The 13,918-nt window shown below is 40.6% G+C and overlaps 1 long non-coding RNA gene across 1 annotated transcript; it reads right to left on the bottom strand.

Moving 5' to 3' along the window:
- Nucleotides 1–128: 128 nt before the first annotated feature.
- LOC124283597 lies at nucleotides 129–1,242 on the bottom strand. The gene is made up of 3 exons (XR_006900361.1): nucleotides 984–1,242; nucleotides 212–537; nucleotides 129–145 (listed from the first exon to the last, which is right to left on the bottom strand). It is a non-coding gene; the product is annotated as an uncharacterized LOC124283597 (long non-coding RNA).
- Nucleotides 1,243–13,918: the final 12,676 nt, after the last annotated feature.

The following is a 13,918-nucleotide window of genomic DNA, read 5'->3' as shown; positions in this document are numbered from 1 at the left end:
ATTTAGGATTAGCACTTCTCATGGCAATACAATATAAAAACGGGCCAGAGATTGCCTGCAAATGCCTACACTACGGACCATGAGGACATGCGGTACTCTTATCTCCTGCATGGACCTCTGAAGCTTTATTAAATTTTAGTATCACCTACTGAGTGAGTGAGTGAGTTAAAATTTAACATCAGACCGGCAATATTTCAGCCATATGTATCACTTACTGACTCATGTGGACCTTTTTGGACTAAATGTAGGAACTTAATGATTGATTTACGATTTATATTCACACTTGCAGTATTTCAACCATATCGTTATTAAACAAGTTATACACTTATAATGCATTATGCATGATTATATAAATTGTTATCAAACGACGGCAAAAAAACAGTATCAAACATACAGATTTAAGACGAGAATGTAACCCTAAAATTACTTCGCTTCTCAAGGCAATACGATATAAAAACGGACCAGAGATTGCCAGCAAATGCCCACACTTCGGACCAGGAGGACATACGGTACTCTTATCACCTGCATGGACCTCACCTGGATTAACGTCCCTAGTATGGTGATCGACCTTCAGTTGTTGGCAAAATATAGCCTGTTTTTATATTATATTGTCATCTATAGTTAAACTGTTTTAGATCTAATAACTAGTTTTAAATTCGAATCTGTGATAATCTAGTTATCTTACTGTCCTTCGTTGACAGGTTTTTTACAATTTACCATTAATTACTATGTATAAAATTAATTGTTCTCGTCACGATATGGCTGAAATATTGCCGATGTGACGATAAATAATAACTCACTTATTCACTCACAGCGGAGGTCACCAGAAATGGGCATCACACATTGCATCCATGTGGGGAACAGAACTCGGGTGTTCGGCAGGCGAGCGAACGCTTTTATCACCAGTCTTAGCACGAAATTGGACATACGAAGGTACTAGTCTGCCCCTTGGAACAGGAACCTACCGCAACTCACTCATCCACCTGGATTAACACCATCCCTTTAGTGGTTGACGATAAAAAGTGGTAGACATTACATTTTTTTAATGATATGGACACGTTACACTCTCGGTGGGACAATATGTTTACAATACTTTAACCCCTGTTGAGGCCACTAACAATCTCAGTAAATAATCATATCGTACCAACGTTTTAACACATGACTTTGTTATATTTCTTTTAATAGGAATTAAAGTTATTAAAAACATCCCTGACTGTCCTCTTGACCGCGATTCTCCCACCACAGGGGATACGAAATGGAGGATCCCAACTGCTCAGTAACTGTTCATGAGTATATCTTGAAGGGCCAATACGATACGCTTTGATAATGGTTTCTGGACCGACAACCCAATTGATGGAATCGAAATTTGGTTCAATTTCATGTAGTCTAGTTATGCCATCTTCGATATATTGGTTGTGCATTAGATCACCAACAAGACATTTAATTACAGTCATATAATCAATGTAAGGGATGAGATGTAGTGCTACGATTTCTCGAATGCTGCTTTAGAAACAGGAACAGCCATTGTGGTACCAGAAAATCTGTAGAAAATGTCGTACAATGTATTGGACACTTACAAGATCATTATATATTTCAACAATTAAGAGTGGATGTTCGAGTCATATGTTTAAATAGCCTGAAGGCATGAAACTACGGAAGCGTAGTAGGGCCACGGTGAAAAAAACATTTGGGGTCACTATCTCCTACGTAGGACTTAATATCTCCTACGTAGGACTTAGTATCTCCTACGTAGGACTTAGTATCTCCTACCTAGGACTTAATATCTCCTACGTAGGACTTAATATCTCCTACGTAGGACTTAATATATCCTTTTTAAGGATGGTTATTAAGTTGACAAATGTTTGGCTATGCAGGACGTTAGATAGTCCAAATGTTATTCAGTGAATATTCATGACACTAACGCAGTGTTACTATACAGTGTTATTGTGTGTGTATTACGTTAGGGTGACGTGGACCCTGTTCTAATTGCAGTTATGGAGGTTTGGGTATGGTTATGTTTAATCTATCATACATACATCTATTCACAAACACAAACACACACACACACACACACAGAGAGAGAGAGAGAGAGAGAGAGAGAGAGAGGTGGTTGGGGTGAGGTTGTGATATGAAACTCGGGTTATAACACGACCTCCGCAAGTTGTTGTTTGTCTTGATGGGGGTAGGTTGGATCGGATAGACATAGATTGCCACCTATAGTCTAAGACACGTCTGTACACGCAGATTATGATTCATGTGCAACGACCTCTGAAATATCCAATGCATAATAGTAAAGTGTAACAAAGTGCAACATATAACAGTGAACTAACTGCAACGCGTAATAGTGGAGCAAACTGAACGCAAGGCAGTAAAGTATAACAGTCGGTCCAACACAGTACTAATGTGCAACAATTAGTTGAACACATGACTCTCATAGTGAAGGAAACAGTAGACTCTAATAGTAAATTGAAACACATGATAGTAGACTCTAACAGTAAATGAAACACATAACTGTAGACTCTAATAGTGAATGAAACGAATGACTGTAGACTCTTACAGTGACTGAAACAGTGAAACAGGAGATTGTGTGCGTGTCTGGGGCTTTAAGTCGACCGTTTCAGATTAATCCATATAAACGTATATCGATCATCTCCTACAGGAAATATTAAGTACTACGTAGGAGATACTATGTCCTACGTAGGAGATACTAAGTCCTACGTAGGAGATACTATGTCCTACGTAGGAGATACTAAGTCCTAGGTAGAAGATACTAACTCCTACGTAGGAGATACTAAGTCCTACGTAGGAGATACTAACTCCCACGTAGGAGATACTAAGTCCTACGTAGGAGATACTATGTCCTACGTAGGAGATACTAAGTCCTACGTAGGAGATACTAACTCCTACGTAGGAGATACTAAGTCCTACGTAGGAGATACTATGTCCTACGTAGGAGATACTAAGTCCTACGTAGGAGATACCCACTTAGGAGATACTAACTCCTACGTAGGAGATACTAAGTCCTACGTAGGAGATACTAAGTCCTACGTAGGAGATACTATGTCCTACGTAGGAGATACTAAGTCCTACGTAGGAGATATTAAGTCCTACGTAGGAGATACTAAGTCCTACGTAGGAGATAGTAATTACTACGTAGGAGATAGTAAGACCCAAAAACAATTTCACCGTGGCCCTACTACGCTTCCGTATGAAACAGATTCTGAAAACATGAACAGCTTATATTTAGACAGGAAAGTTTAGAGCTGTTGAAATTTCCTCTGCTGTGTACATGGAGCGGTCACCTGGTAATCTTGAAGGTATTGTTCTGGATCCAATGATAGTGGCACTAGCAGCCACGCCACCATCCTTGGATCCATCTTTGAAGATACATTGCAGTGAGTGAGTGAGTTATTATTTAACGTCACATCGGCAATATTTTAGCCATAAGATACATTGCAGTGAGTGAGTGAGTTATTATTTAACGTCACATCGGCAATATTTCAGCCATAAGATACATTGCAGTGAGTGAGTGAGTTATTATTTAACGTCACATCGGCAATATTTCAGCCATAAGATACATTGCAGTGAGTGAGTGAGTTATTATTTAACGTCACCTCGGCAATATTTCAGCCATAAGATACATTGCAGTGAGTGAGTGAGTTATTATTTAACGTCACCTCGGCAATATTTCAGCCACAAGATACATTGCAGTGAGTGAGTGAGTTATTATTTAACGTCACATCGGCAATATTTCAGCCACAAGATACATTGCAGATGTGTAAGTATCATTCGTGGTTCTTCAGTCAGTATACTCTTGTTGGTAAATAACCAGGTTTGTTTCACATTTCCTTAGGTCTACATCTGGCTATGTTGGGCTGTATTTTCAAGATATATTTTAAATGCAGAATTACTGATGGGAATAAGTATTGATTTTTTTATTGGAGAGATGTTGTATACAGAGTACTAAAACACAGTCGTATGCAAAATTGGAGTCTATGGTTTGAAGACAATTTAGAATATACTGTAAAGATAATTTAAATGCGATGTATTTTGTGGGACGGCTCACCAGAATGTTCTAAATGCTCCAAGGCAAGGTAATAGGCCTTGATGATGAACAGAAAATGATAATTTTAAATTCTTACATGCTCCTCCATAACTGATAAAGACGTAATCAAGTATAGAACGAATGAACGCTCTGTACTGTTAGGGGAGGTTTGCAGATATATTTCCACCATGAGTTTGAAACAACTGTTATTTTAAAATATTTTAGATGTAGAAGAAAGGTTAAATACTGAATAAACAAAAATCATGCCTGCGGATTAAATAACTTAAATAGGGTTGACAGCTGAAATATACTCCTGGTCTTTGAAGAGTTTTTTATTTTATTTTCTGCCACAATAAATACAAATATTTTTGGTTTTTAGAACAAAAATCCATTTTCTACACACCACTTACACACATTTTATCTAAACATCACTGAAATTGCCTTCACCTTGTTTTCATGTGTTTAGGTCAAGAAACATTAAAATCATCCACAAAAGGCTGTCCATTAAATGAATCGTCTAAAAACGTTTGATGAACTGTAACATGTTATATTTGGGACTACACTTTCTTTGTAAAATACAGATTCTAGTACTTTTGTTGGATTGAGTCCCATCCGGGATTCGAACCCACAGCCTCAGAGTCAGGCACCTAATCGCCAGCACACAAAGTCAGTGTAATCCCAAATATAACATATGTTACATTTCACCACTTTCTAAATGGCATTGTGTATTTCATAGCTTTCGGCCTTGGGAGCCGTGCCAATTAACACTTATCAGAGGGGTACACAAAGTATGCAGTCTAGACTACCAGTTGTCCGACTTCCATTTTCGGGTTCAACTCTGTATGATAATCATAATCAAGACCAGGGTGTCTCACAAGCAAGTATTCTGTCCGTATGTTTAGCATAGTGATTATTAGTTCATCAAACAATGAAATACGCAATGCCATTTAGAAAGTGGTCAAATGTAACTTATGTTATATTTGGGATTACACTTTCTTTGTAAAGTACAAACCCATGTGCTTGCCATAAAAAGGCGACTATCTTGTCGTAAGAGGCGACTAACGGGATCGGGTGGTCAGTTTCACTGACTTGGTTGACACATGTCATCGGTTCCCAATTGCGCAGATCGATGCTCATGCTGTTGATCACTGGATTGTCTGGTCCAGACTCGATTATTTACAGACCGCCGCCATATAGCTGGAATATTGCTGAGTGCGGCGTAAAACTAAACTCACTCACTCACTCACTCACTTGTAAAGTACAGATTCTTGTACTTTTGTTGGATTGAGTCCCATCCGGGATTCGAACCCACACCCTCAGAATCAGGCACCTAATCGCCAGCACACAAAGTCAGACGCCGCTTCCACGAAAATTGAAGTCGGACAACTGGTAGTCTAGACTACCGTAGTTCCGGAACTGTATGGAAGTCAAAGTGAACTTTCCGCCATATGTGTTGTAAAACGAAGCCAGTTATACAATATACATTTACATATTTCTCAACCAGTTGTGATGCATATATATACCTGACTTCCTCCTAAATATTTGAGTCATATAACAAATGCTCTGTTTGATTAATACAAACTGTTTAGATTACATCGAGCAAAACAAATTATGTTTGAAAGTGTCAGCTGTGCCTGGACAACAGTTCGCAATGTGAAAAAAAGCATTTTCTATTTCCATTGTCTGTATGCATAACATATTACATCACGTTCTTTAGAATATCCATATGCATATATACATATAGAAGAGTAATGTAATAAGAATTACCTGACTCAAAACAGATACACTACTAAGATTTGTTAACTTCAACAGAAATAGTGTCAAAGTTTCTGTCTTACGTACGTTTGTTTGTTTAATGCCGCACTCAGCAATATTCCATCTATATGGCAGCGGTTTGGACCATACAATCCAGTGATCAGCAGCATGAGCATTGATCTACGAAACCAAACTTTATTCTAATCTGAATCGTTGACATGACCGTCCAAATGTGGCACATGCACACACAAGATAACAGTCGTGACATCAACAAGCTAATACGATGCACAAACAGCAGACCTGATATGCCTTGATAAAGATAAATATGCTTCCGTCAAAATTGAAACCAACATCTGTTTCCTCATAGCCTTCTGTTAGTTTCCTGAAGAACTTTCACGAGAGTAGCATACATGCAGTTGTATTTCCTCATGAGCAATTTCTCTAATTATGTCCTTCTGGTGACTAATGCGGTGGGGGCTGGGGTGGCGAGAAGTTTCCTTAGATAGTTTCCTGTTTATGCAGTGGAATACTAAAATAATTTATGAACGTGAAACGTGAAAAACGTGTTTAACTAAATGGTAACTAAACAACGATCTTGCCGCTCCGACCACCAAACTAAATATGATACTTTTGCCACACCGACCACCAAACTAAATATGATACTTTACTAAACTACATGAACTAACTAAGCTAGCTGATAAGATACACAACTATAATTCTAAATTGTTTAGTATCTATACTATGCCCGAATATGGCCAACTATTTCTGTAATCTACGACACAAATAATCTAGTCTCACTGATCAAAATTGTCCACCATCCACCTAGCCGTCAGAAACCCATGTACTCGACCCTGCACATGCAGAAAGTGAGTGCACGAGGCGTTACCGTTGCGTTTTGATGCAACGTTCATGGTTCTTGTAAAGATGTGTTTTGGCTATGTTTTTTTCACCTATCAGATAACAAAAACCAAAGAAACTAACTTTCTCTCCAGAACATATCCCCCTTTGCTGACAAGACCCTGGTCTTTCAGAGAGACATCTATTTACATTTAATTACACTACATGTTGTGTAGACTAGTACTGAACTTGAAATGTACACGATGTTTGTCCTATTCTGGATTCCATTCCTGTGGACAAAGCTTAGTAACAGGTGTAGTCAACACCGATTTCCCCACCTGAACATCCACTACTCTGACTTGGATATATCTTGGTGATTCTACCCAGCGGCCAGCTTCCTCGTGGAGATTCAGGACTAACAACAATGACAACGTCATTTATTATTAAGTCCTTACTTGTAGCTTGCCATCTCTTGCGGACATTGAGAGTGGGTAACCACTCTTTCATCCACCTTTTCCATATATGCCTCAGTAACTCCTGTACACGCCTCCAACGTTTACGAGGATTGAAGTCTTGTAGGTCTTCCTCAGGTGCAAAGGGGCCACCACACTGACCATGTAGAAAATGGTTTGGTGTAAGAGGCACACCATCACTGGGTTGTGCGCACTGATATGTCAGAGGTCGAGAGTTTAACAAAGCCCTACAAAGGCGGTCATCAGTTCCTCGTCTGAGATATCACCAGAACTAAGAACAGCATAGATTGCTTCTTTGGCTGATTGAAACAAAGATTCGAAAGTTCCACCAAAATGTGGAGTATGTGGTGGATTAAACGTCCACACGACTTTTCTGCTTGCTAAAGAAGCTTTTAGATCGTCTCCATCAAGTTCCGATGTTAACTGTCTAAGTTCCAAGACGGCTCCCACAAAGTTAGTGCCGTTATCAGAGATGACTTCATTTGGCATTCCTCTTCTGTGTGCCATACGAGAGAAAGCGTTCAGGAAAGAGTCTGTGTCTAAACCGAAAGCTATCTCCAGGTGTACCGCTCGAGTTGATAGACACGTGAATAAACACAGATACCTTTTCTGTCGACTTTTTTCCCGACCTTGCTTTGTTAGAAATGGACCAGAAAAGTCTACTCCTATCTGAGCAAAGGGTCTCATTGAACATCTAACCCTGACACTTGGTAAATCTGCCATTATCTGTGTAGCAAGCTTGGTTTTCTGACGTCTACACCAAGCACACTCATGTTCCCAACTACGAATCTTTTCACGAGCTGCTATGATCCAACACCTACTTGACAATGCAGCCAATGTGTTATTGGTTCCCATATGACAACAGACTTCACGATCAACTTTGTTACCCAGTGAGCTCTAGGAAGTATGACTGGAAAACACAATTCATAGGAAAGATCCTCAGCATATCTGAGTCTACCACCTGATCTGAGCAGTCCAGAATCGTCTAGAAATGGATGTAAACCCAGTAATTTGCTAGAGTTAGGAAGCTGTTTTCCTTTGGTCAAAGCTGCGTTTTCTTCAGTAAATGCTTCCTTTTGAGCGTTCAAAAGAGCTAGTGTTCAACATCATGAATCTCATCGGCATCAAGCTCGCCAGATTTTCTAGTTTCTCCAGAAGAAACATTGTGAACGAACCGAAGTATCAAGGCAGTAACTCTGCACAATCTCCTCCAATCTGAATATCTTGAAGGGTCCAAGTGCCAGGTCGACACTGTAGCAGCTTTACATGTTAGCATTGTAATATCTGACTGACATCCCTTGCGTCTTTCTAAGTTTTCATCAACTTTCAAGTTCCTTTGATTTGGCCACTCCTTCTCATCTTGTTGTATAAACTCTGGACCTTGAAGCCACTCCTTTTTATTTAAGATTTCAACATGTGCTCCTCTTGTGGGAATATCAGCAGCATTCTGCTTGGTTGGGACATATTTCCACTGACTTGGGTGAGTATTGTCCTGTATGAACCCAACTCTGTTTGCAATAAAAGGTTTAAAGTTTCTACTTTGATTTTTAATCTAAAAAAAGACATTTTCACTGTCTGACCAAACTTTACTGATTTTGGAGAAACAGCAAGAGCCTCTGTGACAATTAGTGTTAGTCGTACACCAAGAACAGCTGCAAGCAGTTCCAACCTAGGAATGCTCATTGCTTTTAGCAGAGCAACTCTGCTATTGGAAACTACTAGAGTGCTAGACCTGCTTTGACTGGGAGGTTGCTTACACAGTAGATGCCTGCGCCAAATGCTTCTTGAGAAGCGTCTACAAATACATGCAACTGCTGGCCAATTGCAGCTTGATTAAAACCTATGTTTCTCGGAAATCTGGGAAGGAAAGGAACTGCACTTCATTGTACCATTTCCATGTTTTAGCTTCAAGATAAGGATTCATTTTTTCATCCCATCCAAGCCCAGCAAGCCACATTTGCTGGAGTAAAATTTTGCTCTCACAACGAATGGTGTTAGTAATCCTAACGGATCAAAAACCTCGTCAATTTCTCGGAGAAAGGATCTCTTTGTCACTGTCAGCAATTTGTTGTTTTTAACTACAACCAAAGTTAAATTCGTCAGCTTCAGCACACCAGACAAGTCCTAAGGTTTTGACTGATGGCAATTCATCTGTCAGTATGCTGATTTCCTTTAGCCTGTCTTCCGCTGGAATTCTTTGAATTTGACAGCCATTTTATTGCGTGCATAGCTGCTGTTCCCCAGCAGGGTTATCAGCTGGTTGTAAAGTTCTAATGCATTAATGTCAGTTTGAACAGAATCTATGCTATCGTCCATGTAAGTTGATTTAACAACTGTAGCAGACGCCATAGTCAAGTCTGTTTCATGTAATTTGGCGTACTCCTGTGTGATGTACTGAGCCAGAAAGGGTGAACAGTTTATCCCAAACACTACTCGAGGAATTTATAAACAGCAGGAGGTTTGACCTGATCATTTGATCGCCAGAGAAACCTGAAGTATGGACGGTCACACTCCGCAATCTCTATTTGTAAATACGTCTCCACGACGTCACAGATGAGTCCAACTGGATACCTTCTAAATCTCAAAAGTATTTCAAATAGGTCATTTTGCATCTTGGGACCCTGGTGTATAACATCATTAAGGGAAATGCCACCACATTTAGCAGGTGCGTCAAACACCAACCTTTTGTTGTTGACCTGTCCATATTCACCACCGGAAAATGAGGTGAGTCCCATTTTGATTTACTGATTTCTTCCTCTGGAACTTTTCTGATGTAATTCTTTTCAAGGTACTTATCTAGGACATCTTCATATGCTGCTAAAATTGTATCATCTTTTGACAATTTCTTCTCTGTATCTCTCAAACGTTTCAATGCCTTCTCATAATTGTCTGGCAAGATTTCAGGATCCAATTTCCAAGGAATGCCTACTTTATATCGCTCATTTGTGTGGCTAAGGGACGTTTTAACAGCTTGAAGTGCATCTTCTTCTTCAGGACTCAACTTGGGTGTTGCAACAGCAACCTCTTCAGTTTCCCAAAACTTCTGAACCAGTTCATCGAGACAATCATCTGCACACCCAGCAACAGCATGCTGAACAAAGCATACATGTGACATCTGGTTCTGAGATGCACAACCTTTTGGAACAATCCCCACACATGTCCACCCTAACGGTGTGAGTCTTGCACCTGGCTCTCCAGGTAGTCCATACAGTTCTTTTTGTGAACTGTGCAACTCAATATAATCCATCCCTATGAGGATGTCTATTGTTGGCGGAGAAACTGGTTTAGGAAAGTCTACACGTTCCAAATGTTTCCAGTTTTCACGGATCTTTTGCCAGTTCACAGCAGGTAATGACCCTGTCACTTTGGTAGTCGTCAACGCCTTCATTGACGTTTTTACTGAACCTCAACACGTTCAAGGTCAAAGTGAACACACCGACGATTAAACGTCTCAGTTTTGCTATTCAAACGTTAACAGAGATCTGTTGATATCTACCTTGAAGACCTAATTGATTAGAAATGTCCTCATTAATATAAGTTTGAGTACTGGCGTCATCCAACAGAGCATTGACCTTTATTTCAAAAGTGCCATTCTTTAAGACAACTGGTACAGTCCTGAGTGCATAGGCCTTAGCTTGTTGTTTAGTAGTTGACATTGTAACAGATGAAAATTGCTCTGTACTACCTGAGGTTTGTTTAACATCAACTTGTAACTGTGTTTTGCTGCGATGGAGTAAACGATTATGCGTTGCTTGGCATCCGTCAATGTTACATTTTTCCGCCTGTTGACAATGTTTTCCTACATGGCCTTTGTCTAAACATCGAAAACAAACTTGAAGGCGTTTTACAGTTTCCCATATGTTAGAAACATCAAGAGCTCTCAGTTTACGACACTTTGAAGTTGTATGGTTTTGCATTTGAATTATATGTCGCTTGAGTGTTTTCTCGTTGTTCTTTGCACCAAAGTAAACACCTTTCTGTGTACGTGAACATGATTGATCGGTCTTAGATTTTTCTGAAACACCATGTTTAACCTCTGATCTGAAATTCAGATTCTCTGACCACCCATTCACGCAGAGTTTCTACTGACTCTTGCCTTTGTGATTCGAACATCCATCTCTGAAAGTGAACTAACATTGATTCAGTCAGTTTTGTTTTTAAAATAGAGAGACAAGACAGCCGTCTCCCAACTCTTCTACCTTATCATTGTGTCTTAGACTTACAACGACGACATCCAACAATTCGGCGAATTGTTCAAAATCCTTTGCATTTCCGTTTCTAACAGGTTTGAATTTTGAAATTTCCACTATTTTCAGAGCTATCTCTCTCCGCTTACCGCCATATATCTTAGCAAGATAACGAAATGTCATAAGCGTAAGCACTGTGGCCAAATCTGTTCCAGCTTCCCTGGTGATTCACTTCCTGGTATCACAGGTCCGTTTAGTTTCTGGTTGTGTTTAACCAGGACGTTGAAATGCCCAGAGAAACAGATAAATACAGACAGTCAAAACAGAAGGACATCGGAAAGCTGCAGGTAAGCCCGCTGTCAGCAATAAGTTTTAGTTCTGAAAATCAAGTAAGATTATGCGACTAACGGGATCGTGTGGTCGGGCTCGCTGGCTTGGTTGACACGCCATCGTATCCCATTTGCTTAGATCAACATTCATGCTGTTGATCACTGTATTGTCTGGTCCAGTTGCTGGGTGTGCCGTTAAGTAACAAACCAACCAATCATATGTTCCCTCAGCATGGATCGGTGTTGACTGGTTTGTCTGGACTAGACTCACTGATAACAAATAGCTGGTTTATTGGCAGCAGCGCTCAAACATTCACGTCCTGAATGACCATCACAGCAACTATACTGAGTCAAAAAAGAAACTTCACAAAATGTAATTTGAAAAATAATGAATAATTTTTCTCTGATGATACATCTATGTATCTGAAATGGGATCCCTATCTTTCGACTCTAGAAAAACGTTAGCAAAACCCACTCAAACCCATCCATTCGTCGTGCAAATGACGTTAGTGCCAAATCAGGTTTTGCACGTGCAGTCGATCACGTGATCTTCGCATCGAAGTTTTCTTCATATGCACGTGTTTGCATTGGCCTAAGAATTGAAAAAACACTTTGAAACCACGGTTCTAACGGTACTTGAAATGCCACGATTGTCAAATGTGCAACGTGAACGTGCCGTTGGCATGTTGCAAGCGGGAAGATCAGTTATTGACGTCGCAAGAGCAATGGGATGCAGCCGTCGTACTGTGTATGACTTGGGAGGTCGTCTACAACAAAGTGGCACCACTTCTGATCGCCGAAGGTCGGGTCGTCCACGTGAGCAGAAGACCGTCAAATCCTACGAGCACCTACGTGACAGATTTCTGCCGCCCACGAACCAGGGCTGAGATCGTTTAGGGTCCAATACCATTCGAAATCGCCTGCCAATCTCCATTCTCGACGTCCATATCGTGGGCCAATATTGACGCCGTTTCATCAACGTCAACGTTTGCTGTGGGCCCAACGTCACCTCCGATGGACCCAGAGAGACTGGAATCGATCGTCTTTAGCGATGAATCCAGGTTTACACTCAGATTCGCGGACAGTAGGCATACACCAATGTTGTGTACAGGAAGTCGATAGATTCGGGGGCGGAAGTTGCATGGTGTGGGGTGCTTTCTGGGGGAACAACCGTTCCCGACTTCTGGTCATCCGTGGAAACCTCACAGCTGCTGCTTACCGCGACCAGGTGCTCACCCCTGAACTCGTTCCTTTCATGGCGGCTCATGGCCCAGGTCTACAGTTCCAGCATGATAATGCTCGGCCGCATACCGCGATGTTGACACGAAATTTCCTTCAAAACGCTGGAATCAACGTCATGGACTGGCCATCGAGGTCCCCTGACCTTAATCCAATAGAGCACGTTTGGGATGCACTTGGGAGAAGGCTTCGTGGTCTTAGGAACCAACCTCAGAATTTGCAGGAACTTGGCGCTGCCTTGCAAGAGCAATGGCGCAGAATCCCCAACCACGTGTTCACAAGCATCAGGCAGTCGATGAGGAGACGGTGTTTGGCAGTGGTGAATGCGCAGGGCGGCCATACACGATATTGAACTGAGAAATTTCGCATTTTTATTCTTGTGACTTGACATTCTGTATACCCATGTTTTGGAACGGCGGTGTAGCCTAGTGGAACTGATTATGGCACTGTCAGTGTATCGAGTACATCACACAGATCTCCGCAATGAAATAATAACAATTTAACCATCTTACCATCTCTTGTTCTTTTATAGTGCCCTGAAGAAAGAATGTGAAGTTTCTTTTTTGACTCAGTATATATCAAGAAACCCGTGTATGGTCATAAGATACAGTACAACCAGAAATTATTGAGAATTTAAGATTGTAATTATTTATATTTTTTTCACTCATTACTCACGTATAAAATGTGATTATTAGCAGAACATAACTCCAGATTCAAAGACAGGTGAACAGTTAGTATTTTGTCAAGTCACCATCGGCAGCAATGCAGGCTTCTATGCGGTGGGGCATACTACTGATCAAAGAAGTTAGAAAGTCGTGGTCCATGCTGTCCCAATATCGGACCACCTCTTCTTTCATTTCAGCAATATTTGTCAGATTTTTCAGATTGACACTTTCCCTCATAAGTCCCCAAACATTTTCTATTGGATTTAGGTCAGGGCTATAGCTTGGCCAATCTAATAATGTTATATTTTGGGTCCGAAACCAGGCCTGTGAATGCTTTGAACGATGTTTTGAGTCGTTGTCCTGCTGGAAATCCAAAAAGTTCCATAGA

The sequence above is a fragment of the Haliotis rubra genome, unplaced genomic scaffold, assembly GCF_003918875.1.
Source record: "Haliotis rubra isolate DU_JTF1 unplaced genomic scaffold, ASM391887v1 Scf318, whole genome shotgun sequence".
Classification (NCBI taxonomy): domain Eukaryota; kingdom Metazoa; phylum Mollusca; class Gastropoda; order Lepetellida; family Haliotidae; genus Haliotis; species Haliotis rubra.
The sequence above is the reverse complement of the archived record's forward strand: the minus strand, read 5'-3'. Positions and strand labels throughout refer to the sequence as shown.